Source organism: Tiliqua scincoides, chromosome 5, assembly GCF_035046505.1.
Source record: "Tiliqua scincoides isolate rTilSci1 chromosome 5, rTilSci1.hap2, whole genome shotgun sequence".
NCBI lineage: Eukaryota > Metazoa > Chordata > Lepidosauria > Squamata > Scincidae > Tiliqua > Tiliqua scincoides.
This window is the reverse complement of record NC_089825.1, coordinates 85,793,842-85,812,321: the sequence shown is the minus strand read 5'-3', so window position 1 is coordinate 85,812,321 and position 18,480 is coordinate 85,793,842. Positions and strand designations below refer to the sequence as shown.

At 45.8% G+C, this 18,480-nt stretch overlaps 1 protein-coding gene across 3 annotated transcripts in view; it reads right to left on the bottom strand.

Moving 5' to 3' along the window:
* STAT3 (signal transducer and activator of transcription 3) overlaps window positions 1-14,201 on the bottom strand; it is a 45,747-nt gene extending 31,546 nt beyond the window's left edge. For all 3 annotated transcript variants that reach the window (XM_066631352.1, XM_066631354.1, XM_066631353.1), the window contains exon 1: window positions 14,114-14,201. The gene's annotated coding sequence lies outside the window, so the exon portion shown is untranslated. The remainder of the gene's footprint in view (window positions 1-14,113) is intronic.
* Between the last annotated feature and the right edge of the window lie 4,279 nt (window positions 14,202-18,480).

Below are 18,480 nucleotides of genomic sequence, written 5' to 3'. Positions count from 1 at the left end.
TTCTATTTGCAAGATATTCTTTTTACACAGGGGAACATGAGAAACACTGAATTCCCTCGGATTGAAGTAGTGCAATCCACTCTGCCACCCCATTTTGCTGCATGCGTAGATCAGGCAGAGACAGGCTTTTTGGCAGACCTGTGGCATTCATCAAGCCAAGTTTTACTGGAAGTGTTTCACCAAGCCCAAAATGCCCCTTGGGAAAGAAAAGAAAAAGTTTCATGGCCTCCCACAATGCAGCTCCTGCAGCCTTCACTTCCAAGTGCAGCAGGGCGTCTCTGGTGCCTCCAGAGAAAAGCAGGGAAAAGATTTACAGTAAATGCCAAGAGGCAACACTTGCCGGGAACAGTCCCGGACATGAGGAAGTAGCTGCCTTTGGATCCGTTCCCTGCTCATGTCATTTGGAAACAGCCTATGAAGCCAGAAAGCATAAGGAGTGCCATTTGCATGCTCCAGCCTACTAGCCTCCTAAAGCAACTGAACCATTGGAAATACTTCTCTCCAACTCCAACCCACGCTCCCAATCCTGCAAGAGACTTTTGCAACAGCCCCAAGCATCTCAGCAACTATGCCAGGTCCTGAGACTGATACTTCATCTCACATCCAAAGATGGAAAGTAAAAGAAGAAAACAGAAGCTTGCGTTTTGAATCAGGAAATGCTTTTGTTTGCTCACTAAGAAACAGAACCAAATAGCAACACGTTGCCTCAACTTGTGGGGGACGGGATGGGGACGATGACCTGTGTTGTCACAAAAGCAAAGAAAAAGGAGGCGGAGTGTGGAGGGAAAACAAAACCGTGTGCTTGTCAGAGCTGAAAGAACGACCACAGTGACAAGTTTCAAGTATAGCAAGTGACCACACAAAGGAAACGCCAAAAAAAGTCACCACACAGACACAAAAGAGGATAGAAGCAGAGAGCATCTGATGTGACTGGCTGCTGAAAATCAGAAATGGAGCTCTGACATTTCACATTTCTGACGTTTTGTTATGAAAACATGGGGCCTGCATCTCAACAGGAGCTTTTCACTAACATCATCCACCAAACACTTGCAGAAAGTATGGGACAAACACCTCACAAAGTTTCTGAAACAAAAGTGCACGAAACAAGAAAGATGGCAACACAGTCACCCACATTTTGCAAATGAGAGAAAAGCAGTTCACCATTTCCACCCATCCACCAGCACAACCCTCCCTATCAAGCTTCCTCCACAATTAAATCAAATGCTAGTTACTAATCTCAGTTATTCCCACAGTGAACTCCTTGTGATCTACCTTGCAGGGGATTATCTGGCCACCATCACAGAAAATGCTGGGCTAGGGAAGACTTTTGATCTGACCCAGCAAGACTTGCTATCACTTGCTATTGTCTTCTTGCCACACGTTTTTACACACCAGCGGAGGACATTCTCCCCCTGCCCCCCAAATGCACTTCAAAGGGGTGGCTAATTATTTCTAACTATAGTTTTCAAAAATGGAAAAGCAAGAAGGAGGGAATTTTTGAAGGAGGAACCCAGGGGCACCAAGAAGGAAACCGAAGTGCTACCTTCTTCGCCTGCCCACCCACTCGCCCCCCCACACACACAGAGGCAATACTTACATATTCAACACTTGGGCCACTTTAGTGGCCAGGAACACTGCTTTGCATGTGGCCACACAGATTTGGCTTCAGTTCAACTCAGAAATTTTGACAAGCTTTCTTACCTGTTTTGCAGGCTTAGGACAAATGCAACACCCTAGAGCAAAGGTGCCCAAACCCCGGCCCTGGGGCCACTTGCAGCCCTCGAGGCCTCTCAATGCGGCCCTCAGGGAGCCCCCAGTCTCCAATGAGCCTCTGGCCCTCCGGAGATTTGTTGGAGCCCACACTGGCCCAACGCAACTGCTCTCAGTGTGAGGGCGACTGTTTGACCTCTCGTGTGAGCTGTGGGATGAGGGCTTCCTCCACTGCTTGCTGTTTCAAGTCTGTGATGCAGTAGCGGCAGCAAAGGAAAGGCCAGCCTTGTTTTGTGCAAGGCCTTTTATAGGCCTTGAGCTATTGCGAGACCTTCATTCATTCTTAAAAGTTCATCTTTAATATATTCATTTATGTAAGCTTATGTAAATTTATTCAAATTTTAAATGTAAATTAATTCTTTTTTTTCCCAGCCCCTGACACAGTGTCAGAGAGATGATGTGGCCCTACCACCAAAAACTTTGGACACCCCTGCCCTAGAGCAAGCACCGGGAGAACCACCATAAAGAAATGGAAACTGAAAGCTGAAAAATAACCACTGAATTTTTGCCTCTCCTAGCCAATAGACGATTCCTTCACAGGAAGACACCTACTAAACACCTACTTCCAAGGGCCTCAGCATCTCGTAAAAGGGCAAACCACCACTTTGAGTTCTTTGGAGGAAGATTAGACTGAAAACTAACAAATTATACAACACTTTGTGGACATCTTGCACTTTGCAAAGGAAGGACACGGGCATACCCTGTAGCTTTAGATTGCTCAGTCATCCAAAATTGTAATGCTTACTCTCTGTAAGGAGGTACAAAGTCACTGGGAGACAAACTATGACTCAGCATATGCAGCCCTGTAAGCCGGGGCCTAAGGACTGCAGCAATATATGCTGGGGCGCACTAATAGCCTTGAAAAATTATAACTAGAACGCTCCTATGAGCCCAGAACACCCACCCATAAAGAAAGGTGCCTTCTGGGTCTCTTCGTGACTACAGTTTTGCCTTCGGCTAACCAACCTCAGCTAGAGCCAGACAATTCCATGGCATCAGCTGCAATCAGTCAATCAGTCTTGAATCATTCAATCAGTCTTGATGTAGAGATGTCACAGAATTACTAGAGGAGGCTGACCACTGCACCAGAATCACAGCTCTGTTCTGGGCACCTTCTAATCCAAAGGCACCCATGTCCCTGATTTGTGATGACCGCATGGCAAGCATGGGCGGGGGGAGGGTTTCAGAGAGGGCAGATCATTCTGACCCTTGCGCTCAAAGCATAAAACCTGTTACACACAAGAGTGAGGGAAACTTTTTTCTTTGCACAAATGCACAGTGTGCCTCTATTTGTTAACTCGCAAACAGAAGGTTAGGTAATGCTACATTACGGCAACATCCACAGCAGTATTCCACTGAGAAAGGACACTGGTAAATTCGCAGCAGGCACATTAACCAAGCTCGTCGAGAATGCTAGACATTTTGCCAGGGAAGCTCCCCAGCTCCTAGCCCTCCCCTCCATACCATGGAGAGGAAGAATCTTTGAAACAACCTTGGCAGGCACTTGGTGCAACCATTCTGTTCAATTTTTCCACAGTTTAGTGCAATAATTTTCAACTAGCGTACCATGTTCCAAGGGTGTGCCATAGGAGTTTGGGGGATGGTCATTTATTAGTACGGCCATTGGGGGATGCGAGACCTCCGCTGGCAGCACAGTGCACCTTGCCCATTGTCAAAAAACCGATGGTGCACCTTGACAATTTTAGCAACTTGTTAGTGTGCTATGAGACGGAAAAGGTTGAAAAATCACTGGTTTAGTGGTTTGCAACATGCTCAGGAACAGGGCATTCTAGAGATCACGTGGGACAAAGCAATGACAACCTTGAATAGTCATGTTCTTGAAATGACACATCAAACCAATGTACATCTCACCTCTGTATTGAACTGGATAGCTCTTCCTACCCCTCGCTTGCGCTCATGCTCTCTCATACATACACAGAGGAACCATTTCATGTTGCTTTGTGATATGGCTTGCATGGGAATAATATACAACTCTTTAGTATTATGTAGTTTTGTCTTCTCCTGCAAGTCAGAGAGAAGGTCAAAGAACTTGTTCCCATAGAGGGTGCTGAAGTTTGCTCTGCCCCCGACTGCTGGAAATTCTGAGCTTGCTTGGGAAGCCTCGGCCTCTGTGTCCCAGGCAGCCTCCCAACAGCACTGCAGGTCTTCCTCCTCCTCTTCGCTGCTGCTGCTCCTGCAGCCCTTCCTGGTCACCATCATGGAAGCTCCTCTGCCCCGGAGCATTCTGGGACTTGTAAGCCGGCTCTCTGTTCACCCTCACCTGCCTCTCCAAGGCTTGCTTGGGAAGGCTTGCTGGAGCAGGAGAGCCTGCATCATCTGGGGGGGGGGGGGAATTCGGCAAACATTCCCTGGGTTTTTTTAAAGCAATCTCCTCTCCTCCCCCTCCTGAGCCCTCCCAGTTACCAGCTGCCCAGCTTCTTTCACAGTTGGAATGCTGAGCTTTTAAGCGTTCAGCCCTACGCGTTTCTACTCAGAAGTAAGCCCCATTCCAGCCAATTACTCCCAGGAAAGTGTGGAGAGAATTGTAGGCTAAATCTCATGCTTCGCTTGGTGGGATGGCTTGCTTGTGTCGTAATTGCCTGCACCAGGGGGGAATTCGGCAAACACTCCCTGGGTTTTTTAAAGCAATCCCCTCTGTTGCTACCACACCTGCCCGTGAGTGAGAGAGAGAGAGAGCACTCCACCTCGCTGCACATGTTCTGGTTACACAGGGTTTTCCGCCCCCCTCTTCAGCCTCAGCTGGCTCAGGGGCTCCAGGAGTGTTACTGTTCCTTCAAAAGGGGAACCTCTTCCACGGCTCCAGGGCTATTCCCTGCCTGGGTAAGGCAGAGCCTTTTTGCAGTATTTTGGGCTGCCTGGAAAGGGAGTGAGATGCCAGCGCAGGGCAAAGAAGGCAAAAGTGCGTGTGACTTTCAGTACCCCCACCCCATTTGCGTTGAGACAAATCCGCAGATAAAAAATCCGTAGATAAATAGGCTGCGCCTGTATATTTAAAAAATGTAATCCTCTTCCATTAAGGAACATTCTTGCTTCCGGCACACAGGAAAGCAAATTCCCAAGAGTGTTTGGGCAAGAGTGGCTGGCACGAAGGAAAGGGAGGGGATGAGGAAGCTGTTGCTCTCTGAGATGAGAGACACATTCCTTTCCTTGATACAGGAGATTTCTGCTGTACCCTATTCTAAAAGCCAGCGGATACATATTGGGGCTGCAACGTTTAGACAATTAATTGGTTAGATTAAACAGGTGACCTTGAGCCACTACTTGACCTTGAGCCATTAACTACTTTAATAAATACAAAAAATGCAGGTGGCTGGGACCATCTTAGAGAAAGCATTCTCCCTCCTCCTTTCTCATGTAGGAGGGAAATCTCTTCCAAGATGGTGCCTGTGATGTATGTGTATCAACTATAAGCAAAAAGATAACATCTTTTTTCTTCAGAACTATTTTCATTCATATGCAAATATGTGCCACTTAAAACATAAGATTAATTGATCAATAGTGCCATCCTATAAGTGTGTACTCAAAAGTAAGTCTTATTATGTTCAACTGGACAGTCTTCCATGTAAGTGTGTATAGATTTGCAGCCTATGGCTTCTCTCATTGTGCGAAAGCCCTAGTAATTTTAATCTAAATCTGCACACACTGGTGTTGTTGCTAACATTTTAGTTTTTTGTCCTAACCCCTTGGTCCCCACATTACTATTTACATTTTTTCCATACACAGACACACCTTCTCCTTGCAGGGTTAGTGAATCATGCACTAGACTAGCTCAGTGTTCTTCAGCATGTGGGGCATGACCCCAGTGGGGTTGTAAAGCCTTATTTGGGGTGTCGTGGCTACCTTTCAAAGCCTGTGCAAGAGAAGGCTTGGATCCAAACCAATAATGGTACTGCCTTTTGAAAACCAAGTTCTTGATACAATCTTGCACAGCCTGTTCTTGCTGTCTTGGCCCTCTCCTAAGGCCAGCCCTGCTACCTCACAGAGTTGTGAAGACACAAGAAGTAGGGGGAACAGGGCAGGTGGTGGTGATCAGTGACGGACAAGGGGTGGGCGGATTGTGTTCTGGGTAAGGGGTGGGACTGGTGGTCAGGTCCTCCAGTCTCATATTTTTTATTTAGGATCATGGCACAAAAAAGGTTGATGGCCACTGCACTAGCAAAAGAACGTTTAAAAAGATATGCATACAAAGAGCTACAGACCCCAATAAACGTTTGGGTGTATGCAAATGGTCAGGGAGGGCTTGAGCCATCTCTACAGCATCACACAACAGCCAGGAATTATGTGAGACCAAGGAAAGGAGGGGCATCCGCTCAGTGGAAGAGCATGTGCTTTGATGCAAAAAGTCCCAGCTTCAACCCCCAGCGGCTCTGGGTACAGCAGAGAAAAATTCCTATCTGAAAACTTGGAAAAGCCACTGTCAGTCAGTGTTGACACAACTGCAAGAGGGAGACTAAGAGTCTGACTCAGTACTGTAGGAGGAAGGTTCCTGTGGCTTGGCAGGAATTAGAAGGACTCAGGCTGGAAAAAAATTTCGAAAGACATCTTAATTCCAGAAATTTAACGCTGAAATTTTTACACAAGCTTGTGCAGGACTATCCCCTAAGCATCCAATGCTTGTTTCCTAAAATGAAGGTTGATGGTTAGGAATTTGGAACACTAGTTTTCCCCCCAGACCTGAGTAGATGTGTGATCCAGGTTTCAGGGGCTCTTGGCAAACTGCCTTCCTTGAGCCCCTTCCTACCTGGATGGACTCCAAGACAGCTGCTCAACCACTACTGCATTTCACTCAAACACCACGGAAAGAGATAGAGGATCCCTGCAGTCAGCAGTGGGTCTTCTATACATCCTGGGTCCTTAGTAGTAATGGTGACTCCAATGAAGCTCACCACAAGATTAAGAAAAAAATAAAATAGGGGACCAATAGTGGAAGAGAAGGGGTGCGGGGTACTGTGCAGTGTTTGTTGAAACAACTCCAGGGGACATACCTGTTTAATACAGCACCAACATTCACAGCAGAGCAGTGATTCTCAAACTGTGGGTCGGTATCCACTAGGTGGATTGTGAGCCATTTTCAGGTGGGTCCCCATTCATTTCAATATTTTATTTTTAATATATTCGACTTGATGCTACCATGGTATATGACTGCATTTGAGGAAATGTTATGCGTCTGTAATTTTAGCAGGCTATTATGTATATGCTTTTAACAATGATAGTCAATGAAACTTTCTTGTGGGAAAGTGTGAGTAAGACTGCAGCCTAGAATTGTTAAAAAATTTTCTTGCTTGATGGTGTCACTTCTGGTGGGTCCTCCCGACAGATTCTCATTCTAAAAAATGGGTCCCTGTACTAAAAGTTTGAGAACACTGCAGTAGAGAATCCTGAAGAAACCAGAAGAGGAAACAGGATGAGACATGGACTATGAAACCTACTTGAACAGGAAGATTGTAAAAGGAAATAAAAACAGCAGGGTAGACTAATCCCTGGCGCATACAGAAACCTTTCACTTGTAACGTATGTGGAAACAGCTTCCTCAAGCCTTTCAAATGACAATGTCATCCACGTCATGGTCATATTATCCAGAGTATCATACTGTTTCTTCAAGTTCTTCTCACATTTTAGAGTTAAAAGTCCTAAAGAGCTCAAATTTACCATGTTGCTATCCATCAGGCTAGCTGTAAGAACCTGCAGAAGTAGAAAATAGGTAGCAAAAGGAAGGTTCAGGCATAAGGGGAAACCATGGTTTACCTAACTGAGAACAAGACTTGCACAAACCAGGGAAACTGCATTTGTTCACTAACTAGAGTTAGAACATACCAGGATATCAAGTCATGGTTTGATCAGAGCTTGATATCTAGGTTTGTCCTAATGATTGTTAAGTCATTTCTGCCCAATGTTGCATATACGCAACAGGGACCAAATGTGCACACCTGTGGGCTGGGCAGAAATGTGTTAAACTGGGTTTCCTAATTTTGGATGCAGTGCAGAATTGTGGTTTGTTCTTAACATGAAAGCAAAGGAGGTGAGGAAGGAGAGGGAGTATGCAAGCCCACAATTCTGCAAAGCTTGTTCTTACAGTAGGAAGTCAGTGTTTCCTGTACATTATGTCTGATCCGAGTCATAGAGTCTGTTTCCCCAATAAGGGGGTCATGATCAGGAATACAAGCCCAGGGACAACAACTGACACCAACACAGAGCAGAGGGAACAGGATGCACCAAAGAAGAAAATCTGTGTTGGTTAACATGTCAAGCTGCCCTTGCCAAAAAAGAAAAAGAGAGAGATAACATTTTACTTTTAACCCTTTTAACCCATTTTAAACAGACCAGCTACTTGAAGAAAACTTGGAACACAAGGAAGAGGCACCCAGCACAAACCTGAAATAGATCTGTTTCATATCCAAGCATATGGTCACCCTGGCCAGCAAGAGAGGAATCAGCTATATTGGCAATTTTCAACCTTTTTCATCTCATGGCACACTGATAAGGTGCTAAAATTGTCAAAGCACACCATCAGTTCTTTGATAATTGACAAGGCACCAAGCTGCTGGTGGGAGGCTCATATACCCAATGACCCTATTAAAAAACAACTCTCCCCCAAACTCCAGAGCACACCTGTGGACCATTAGTGGCACACCAGTGTGCCACAGAACAGTGGTTGAAAACTGCTGAGCTACATTAACCAAATCACTGGGGCTGATGCCTTGCCCAAGGGTGAGGAGAGCAGTTTGGATCTAGAGATGGAAACTGACCAAACTTATAAAGGTTTATGAAAATCTACTCTCTTAAAGAATGGAGAAAGTGGGGAGAAGCCACATTTTGTAACAACCCAACTAACAATCAAATCCTAACCAACTTCCCATCTCTGATGCAGCCACAATGCGGCCCCAAGGTAAGGAACAATTGTTCCCTGTCTTTGAGGAGGCCTCTGCAATTGCCCCCCACTGAAGGATGGAGCGCAGGCCCTGTTGGTATAGCTGCATCAGAGTTAAAAAGTTAAATACAATTGGGCTGTAAGACACAGATGCTCCCCATGCTAGCAAATTTAGGAACGGAACAACAACAACAAATCATCATATTTATGTAGCACTCTTTCTATGTGACAATTACTGAGGAACAAACAACAGGAGTGGCTGTAGCTTTCATGCCTTGCTCATGGGCTTCCCAGCAGCAATGATCTGGAATCTGGTACAAGCAGCATGCTAGTTTTCTCACTGAGGTGGTAACTTGGGTATGGGCTATACCACTTCAGACTACTACTGGGGACTCACATGATGGAATACCAAAAAATTAAATAAAAATCCCTCAATCATCCTCCATGCCCACTACAATCATCAGATAGTGTCCCACTTAGGATACTGTCACCATCTGAAGTCAAGGGGATGGCAACAAGGTGCAGGACCTTCTCTATTGTGGCACCATGTCTATGGAACCAACTACCACAACATCTTAGGACAGGCCTGTCTTTAAATGGTTTTTGGTCGGGTTTAAAAATTTATTTCACTTGGAATCTGAGGAGGGAGGAGGAACCTCCAAGGGACCTTTTATTATCCTCTATAGGTACTGTTGCTGCTTTTAATGTCAATGTTATTTTTAATCAGCTGCGGAATCATTTTTATTGCTTTTAAAGTTTTTATTCATATGTTTTCATCTGTTGTACTATTTTTCATTTTTAAGTTGTATATCACCTTGACCATAGGAAAGGCAGTATAGAAATCTTTAAAATAAAATAAACAGAAAGCTAAAAGACTTCTCCTTGATACGCTAGTTTTCTACACAGAGGAATCTTTTTTGTTTAATGGAGAAACAGTCCCTCATAGGAGCCTCTACCAGAAATCGGTAGTAGTACAGCCCGGGTTTTCCACCTCTTGAGAATAAGGCTCAGGATAGACTGTTTTTCTGACTCAACAAGGGAATTAGGTTGTTATTAGTATTTATATTTATATCTTGTCTGCCATGACAATGGATCCCAAACCAGCTAACAAAATATACTTAATACAGTAAAACAATTTAATAAAATCAAGGACAAATTCAAGAACCACAACAATAGAGAACAAGAGACCATCATAATACTGTAGAGCAGTGGTTCTCACACATTTAGCACCGGGACCCACTTTTTAGAATGAGGATCTGTCAGGACCCACTGGAAGTGATGTCATGTCCGGAAGTGACATCATCAAGCAGGAAATTTTTAACAATCGTAGGCTGCAATCCTACCCACACTTACCCAGGAGTAAGCGCCATTGACTATCATTGTTAAAAGAATATACAGAGTAGCTTGTTAAAAGTACAGGTCTGTCACATTTCCCTAAATGCAGTCACATACCATGGGAGTATCAAGTCCAATATATTAAAAATAAAATATTTAAATGAATGGGGACCCACCTGAAATTGCCTCGTGACCCACCTAGTGGGTCCAGACCCACAGTTTGAGAAACACTGCTGTAAAGGAAACACTAGTAACCTTTTGTTCCCTCTAGCCATGGCACAGAATACCAGCAACAAGCATTTGTTCTGACCAGCAATAGAAAACCTCTGATTTTTCACTAAATCTGAAAACATGCTACTGCTGTTTAAGAGGTCTTGCTGTCTTGAAAACAAGCACAGAGGTGGAAGTCCTGGTTTGAACATGAAATGAACAATTGCATCCTGAACACACACACCAACTTACAGATTGCTGTCTCTGTCTTCAAGGGAGATACCGTCTTTTACATGTTTCCTTCCATTTGAAAACAGATGCGAGGTTCAGACTGGTGTGCGAACTTGAAGCGCAAAATTGTGCTCTGAATGTACCAAATCTTATTCCAACAACTCAGACACAGAGGAAAGCCTTTGGGTTAAAGGCCTCACTTTGCACAGTCAATACATTCTACACACTGAAGCTACCTCTCCGACAAAAGACCCCTTGTGAGAACTCCCAACTTGCAGGCAAGTCTATTATCTTGGAAGTTGGCAGACTGTGAGAGAGTCCAAAATTTGTTTCTAATAAAGTCAGATTTCATGAATCTAATTTCCCCCACCCCCAAGTCAAATGGACTGTCTGCTCTCCACTCGTTCTGACAAAGAATTTTGGAAGCAAAGTTGTTTTGCATGTGTGACCTTTCACAAGTTTATTTGAAATGAGTTTATTTCACACAGCCAAGGCTTGCTGCCAGTTCATGCTTACAGAAAAGCTGTCTTGATCTTTTAAATCAAGGTCCTAAACAAGATGTCATTCTTTCACACCTCGTCTCTATGAACCCTGACTGGAGACAAACACAGCACCATGGTTTTGGCATTGTAGACGCCAGCTGGGAGAACAGCAACAGCCGGGAATCGTAAAATTGACTTACTGCAACAGCAGCAGGCGAGTAAAGAGAAACTGTTCTCAGCAAACAGCTTACTGAGTTTATGTCCCTGATCATTTTGGGCCACACAGTCACCATTATGGAAGTTGTGGTGTTTATCAGAGATGTTAAGAGGCAGTAAAGTAAACCGCTGCTAACTGGGTAAGAGGCACTCTTTCAAGTGGGTGCTCCTCTTTTTAGCAGGGGGAGAGTAACTAGCCCATCTCACCCCAGCAGTGCCTTTTCTAGTGGCTGTTTGCTGGTGTTCTTTTGCATCTTTTTAGATTGTGAGCCCTTTTGGGACAGGGAGCCATTAGTTATTTGATTTTTCTCTGTAAACCACCTTGTGAACTTTCAGTTGAAAAGCAGTATATAAATACTGTTAATAATAATTATTATTAATAATTAATTAATAGCAATGTGACCAACTGGCAATCACAGCAGAACATTCCTAGCATCATATACTGTCCTAGAACTGAAAGGTGCCATGGAGGTCATCCAGTCCAACCCCCTGCTCAACACAGGCAGTTTCAGCATCCCTGACAGGCAACCAGCCTCTGCTTAAAAATCTCCAACAAGGGAGAGCTCACAAATGCACAAAGGCAGGCTGTTCCAGTGATGGACAGCCACATGTATTTGCAAGAGCTCAGCCCATTCTGCTGGTCCTCATATTCCTTTTCCAAAGCCTTTCTGGGCTTTTCCTCCAACCAGGAAGGTAGAAGCAGAGATGCTTTGCATAAAGAGAAGGATGTTGAGGAAGCAAGCACCTCAACCTACAAGAGACTGGACAAACATTCCCTTACCTGGAGGAGGCCTCTGTGATAACCCCCCTTCCCACTGCAGGATGCCATGCATGCCCTGTTGGCACAGCTACATCAGCACTGGAAAATTGGATAGGATTTGTGCCCAAATCCCCTGACTGGGGAGGAGAGATTTGAGCACTCTGGTGAAAGATCATGTCCCCCACGCTGCTAGAAGGTTTTCAAGGTAATCTGAGGAATCACAAGTTTCATTAAGCATCCCAGATTCTCTGAACATTAGCCAACACATCCCTCTTTTCTACCCCCAAGCCTGGCAGGGCTAAGAGTATGAGTGGAAGCCGAGTATCTACCAAAGGGCAAGAGCGGAGGCTTACCTTTCAAAACAGAAAGGTAACTATCAGCTGTGGTTTCAAGGTCTCGTCAGGCAGGAGCCTCTGAATGGCTCTGTTTTGCAGAGGAGTTTTCTGCACCACAGTGCAACCCTCCCCCAGGCTTGGCCTACTGAGATGGTTGTGCAAACAGTAGCTTCCTGTTGCCTTGCTGGCTGTGCACCAGCACCTAATTTAGCCTGCAGCATCTATATTGGTGGAAACTGCCACCAAGTGGGGTCAACGCTCTGTGACATCACTTTGAGGTGAGAGTAAGGGTGGAATCTTCACAGCCCTTTGGCAGGCAAGAGGCAGTTGTACAAAAATTCAGTTCCTATGCAAGCACTGAGTTCAGAGACACTCTGTTCACTGTGTCAGCTACATGAACTACAACAGAAAAAGACAAGGGCTTTCCACGTCTTCACTTTCAGCAAATGGAAAAATAGCGCCCCCCCCCCCTCCAGCCATCTGACAATGACAGGGCATGGCTGGTGGTAAGCCATCCCCACACACATCCATGCCATGCCCTTCTCTATGGCCAGAGAGCCCGCCGAGATTTCAGCAGTCATTCTTGCTATTGTGTGGGGGAGGGGAGGGAGGAAGAAATCTTCCATTTAACTTCACCACTCATCTGTATAGACACACAGATCCTTCCCATTTCCATGACTCCACAGACACTTATCCACCACTGTGCTTAACAGAGTTCCTAATATTTAGTAGCCACAGCCCACGGCATAAGCACACAGCATACTCTTTCAGACCACCAGCTCTTAAGTGGTCAGCAGACCGCTTACAAATCCTCATCATCCTCTTACAACCAAAGGCTCTGCCTTCTCATATCGGTGCACCTCCCCACACCACCAAGGCCCTCAGAAGAGAACCTCACAGGATCCCACACAAGAAGGGTGACACAGGGTGACCAGATGTCCTCTTTTTCCAGGACATGTCCTCTTTTTCAGCCTGGTGTCCTGGAGAAGAACTTAAATGTCCTCCTCTTCCCTGTGAGTTGGTCTGTACAGGCAGCACATAGCCTTCTTGTAACTAATAAATTATATGTAATAAATCATAAGTAATATAGTTTTAAATTTAATAATAAGCAATGTAGTGTTTAAATTAACCATATGAAATCAATATATATGAGCGTTTTTAGCTTTTATTTTGTCATGTCCTACATTTTTCTTGGATGTCCTACACTTTGGGATGCCTGGCTCTCTTTTGTGTTTATGACATCTGTCACCCTGGGGCCACATCACTCCCTCCAACATTCAAAGCTGTTCTCCACTGGCACACCTGAAGAAGCCAAGACCTTCCCAACATCCACAACATTACCCCCATCTAGTACTACACAGTGTAGCTCCACAGAACTTGCCATCTGCCCCCTCTCCACACATAGGTCTTCCCCCAACCCCTGATGAACTTTTTCTTCCCATATATTCTTGATCTCTGAAAGGAGAGGTGCTTGGGCTCAGACACTGTTAGGAAGTAAGTCACCAGGATATGCTACTGTCTCATCTACACATGGATACAATCTAGCAAGGCTTACTCAAGTATACAGGAAGGGGAAGTACTCTGCACATGTTCAAAGGCTCACCTTCTTCTAGCAGAGACTGTGCCTCTCCTTGCAAGGTAGCTATGGTTGCTCAAGCAAAGGGGAAGCACTCTGCACATGCCCAGAGGCACCCTTTCCTCTAGCAGAGACTGTGCCTCTCCTAGCAAGTAGCTATGGGTGCTCAAGCAGAGAAGGGGAAGCACTCTGCATATGCCCAGAGGCACCCTTTCCTCTAGCAAAGACGGTGCCTCTCCTCGCAAGCTGGAGTCAAAGGCAAGCCCTGCTCCTCAAGGCTGCGTGTGGCTCGCGCCCCGCCAAGCCTACCTTCGCAGACCGCCCGGCGTCCCTCGCCCGCTGCTGGGGCCGACCCGGCTCAAGCGCTTCCCGTCGCCTCGCTCCCAGCCCTGCCCCAGCGACTGGCCAGGAGCGTCACGCCTCCCTCCGCTCCGCCGGAGAGTCAGCGCTGCTCTCCGCCGCTGACCAATCGCCTGCGAGTTCCGAGGAAGGGTAGCCAATCAGGACTCCCCGCTGGTTTTATTATTCACCCGGCTGTTCCGCGTTCGGCTCGCTCCTCCTGCCGCTGTGCTGGAAACCCAGCTGAGTTCCGGGCAGTGTGTGACGTCACCGCTGTCGCTGTTGTCTTAGCCTGAGGGAGGGGGAGGAGGATGAGGCTCAGCACTTAGGATGCTCCTCAAGCAGGGGCAGGGGGGGGGGTTTGATGGTGGCCCAAGGGGGCAGGGCTGCCTCTGGGTTATGGGGGAGAGAGAGCATGGCCTGGCTGACCTGAAGTCCCTGGAGCCAGCACCCTATGGCTACACCCCTAGCCACACTTTCCTGGGAGGAAGCTCCATTGATTATAATGGCACTTACTTCTGAGTAGACAGGCATAGGCTTGGGCTCTGAGGATGCAGTCCTATCCACACTTTCCTGGGAGTAAGCTCCATTGACTATAATGGCACTTACTTCTGAGTAGACAGGCATAGGCTTGGGCTCTCAGTCCCCAGGTGATGATGGGATGCAAGCAGTGGCATGACTTTCTGTTGTGTGGAAACAGATCTCCAGGAATCACCTGCCCTCCCTGTCTGAGCAGAGATTATTAGGATCAAAGGCAAAAGAAAATATTTCTTTACCCAGCATGTAATTAGACTGTGGAACTCCTTGCCACAGGGTGTGGTGATGGGCACCTGGCCTAGATGCCTTTAAAAGGGGATTGGACAAACTTCTGGAGGAAAAGTCCATCACAGGTTACCAGCCATGATTGTATGTGCAGCCTCCTGATTTCAGGCTATGTCAGAAGGCCAGATGCAAGGGAGGACACCAAGATGCAGGTCTCTTGTTGTCTTGTGTGCTCCCTGAGGTGTATGGTGGGCTACTGTGAAGTACAGGAAGCTGCACTAGACGGGCCTGTGGCCTGATCCAGTGGGGCTCTTTTTATGCTAGGGATAAAAGGTCCCTTGGTCATCTAATCCAACCCCCTGCTTGATGCAGCCATTTATTTTGAGAAATTTATACCCTACCTTTTCCATGCAGAAGCAAATGCCCAAGGCAGCTTAACAAAGTTCCAGAATAAATGTACAAAGTATCATAGTATGTAAAAAGGAAACCAAAAAAGAGAAACAAAGCATTAAAAAAAACATTAATTCTAACAATTAAACTGAAACAGAAACAAAGTAAAATTTGACATGTCTCAAAGGAGCAGCTATTGTTGCTTCTGATTTCTCTCCTGCCTTGGTCTGAGAGGCTTTCTTGAGTTGGATCCGTCTATCTAATCTAGCAATATAATATTTATTAATAAGAATATTTATATATTGCTTTTCAACAAAAAAGATCACCAAGCAGTTTACAGAGAATACTGTAACTAAATGGTCCCCTGTCCCAAATGGGGCTTATAATTTAAAAAGATGCTGAAGAAACACCAGCAACAGCCACTAGAAAAGACATTGCACTGGAGTAATGTGTTCTTCTCTCTTTTAGCAGCTTGGTGTTGAAGTGAGAGTATATTATAAAACAAATTGAATGAAATGTATTCTGTCATTAGAGAGAGACCCCATCATAAACTGTAATACCAAAAGGGCAAAGGCTGGGAAGCAGGATAATCCCTTATTCCTCCTTTCTCTTCCCGAAAAGGGTTAATAAGTAAATTAAGGAATGACTCCTGCTGCCTCAGGAGCAAACACAAATAGTTGAGTAGACAATGGAAAATTTAGGGAAGAGCTTTGTGTTGCAAGAATATAAGGGGCTGCAAGAAGAAACTAAGCTAAGCCCATCAAACAGTTCAGTGGGGGCATTGACTGATTTTAGATATCATTCCTGGGAGACCTCAGAAGGACCCCAGGTAACAGAGATATGGAGATATTATTAGTCTACCAAAAAAAAGACCAGATAACCTATAATCCCTCCTCCTGGAAGGAAGTAAAATAGTTAATGATATATACTAGTGATAAGCAACTATGTACAAACAACATGTTAAGAATGTGCTGCATGGATCTTTTGAATGTATAAAAAACTGGTGAAAGAGAAGGTTAGAACATAAGAACAGCCCCACTGGATCAGGCCATAGGCCCATCTAGTCCAGCTTCCTGTATCTCACAGCGGCCCACCAAATGCCCCAGGGAGCACACCAGATAACAAGAGACCTCATCCTGGTGCTCTCCCCTACATCTGGCATTCTGACTTAACCCATTCCTAAAATCAGGGGGTTGCGCATACACATCATGGCTTGTACCCCATAATGGATTTTTCCTCCAGAAACTCGTCCAATCCCCTTTTAAAGGCGTCTAGGCTAGACGCCAGCACCACATCCTGTGGCAAGGAGTTCCACAGACCGACCACGCGCTGAGTAAAGAAATATTTTCTTTTGTCTGTCCTAACCCGCCCAACACTCAATTTTAGTGGATGTCCCCTGGTTCTGGTATTATGTGAGAGTGTAAAGAGCATCTCCCTATCCACTCTGTCCATCCCCTGCATAATTTTGTATGTCTCAATCATGTCCCCCCTCAGGCGTCTCTTTTCTAGGCTGAAGAGGCCCAAACGCCGTAGCCTTTCCTCATAAGGAAGGTGCCCCAGCCCCGTAATCATCTTAGTTGCTCTCTTTTACACCTTCTCCATTTCCACTATGTCTTTTTTGAGATGCGGCGACCAGAACTGGACACAATACTCCAGGTATGGCCTTACCATCGATTTGTACAACGGCATTATAATACTAACCGTTTTGTTCTCAATACCCTTCCTAATGATCCCAAGCATAGAATTGGCCTTCTTCACTGCCGCCGCACATTGGGTCGACACTTTCATCGACCTGTCCACCACCACCCCAAGATCTCTCTCCTGATCTGTCACAGACAGCTCAGAACCCATCAGCCTATATCTAAAGTTTTGATTTTTTGCCCCAATGTGCATGACTTTACACTTACTGACATTGAAGCGCATCTGCCATTTTGCTGCCCATTCTGCCAGTCTGGAGAGATCCTTCTGGAGCTCCTCACAATCACTTCTGGTCTTTACCACTCGGAAAAGTTTGGTGTCGTCTGCAAACTTAGCCACTTCACTGCTCAACCCTGTCTCCAGGTCATTTATGAAGAGGTTGAAAAGCACCGGTCCCAGGACAGATCCTTGGGGCACACCGCTTTTCACCTCTCTCCATTGTGAAAATTGCCCATTGACACCCACTCTCTGCTTCCTGGCCTCCAACCAGTTCTCAATCCACGAGAGGACCTGTCCTCTAATTCCCTGACTGTGGAGTTTTTTCAGTAGCCTTTGGTGAGGGACCGTGTCAAACGCCTTCTGAAAGTCCAGATATATAATGTCCACGGGTTCTCCCGCATCCACATGCCTGTTGACCTTTTCAAAGAATTCTATAAGGTTTGTGAGGCAAGACTTACCCTTACAGAAGCCATGCTGACTCTCCCTCAGCAAGGCCTGTTCGTCTATGTGTTTTGTGATCCTATCTTTGATGAGGCATTCCACCATCTTACCCGGTATGGATGTTAGGCTGACCGGCCTATAGTTTCCCGGGTCCCCCCTCTTTCCCTTTTTAAAAATAGGCGTGACATTTGCTATCCTCCAATCTTCTGGCACCGTGGCCGTTTTGAGGGACAAGTTGCATACCTTAGTCAAGAGATCTGCAACTTCATTCTTCAATTCCTTAATAACCCTTGGGTGTATGCCATCAGGGCCCGGTGACTTATTGATCTTTAATTTATCAATGAGGTCTGAAACATCTTCTCTTTTAACCTCTATCTGACTTAACTCCTCGGTCAGGAGGGGCCGTTCGGGCAGCGGTATCTGCCCGAGGTCTTCTGCCGTGAAGACAGATGCAAAGAACTCATTTAATTTCTCTGCCATCTCTAAGTCTCCTTTTATCTCCCCTTTCCCTCCCTCACCATCCAGAGGGCCAACCGCTTCTCTGGCGGGTTTCCTGCTTCTAACATATTTGAAGAAGCTTTTATTATTCCCCTTAATGTTGCTGGCCATGCGTTCCTCATAGTCTCGCTTGGCCTCCCCTATCACCTTCTTACATTTCTTTTGCCACAGTTTATGTTCCTTTTTATTCTCTTCATTAGGGCAAGACTTCCATTTACGGAAGGAAGCTTCCTTGCCCTTCACAGCCTCTCTAACTTGGCTGGTTAGCCATGCGGGCACCCTCCTGGATTTAGTGGAACCCTTCTTTCTTTGCGGTATACACCTCTGCT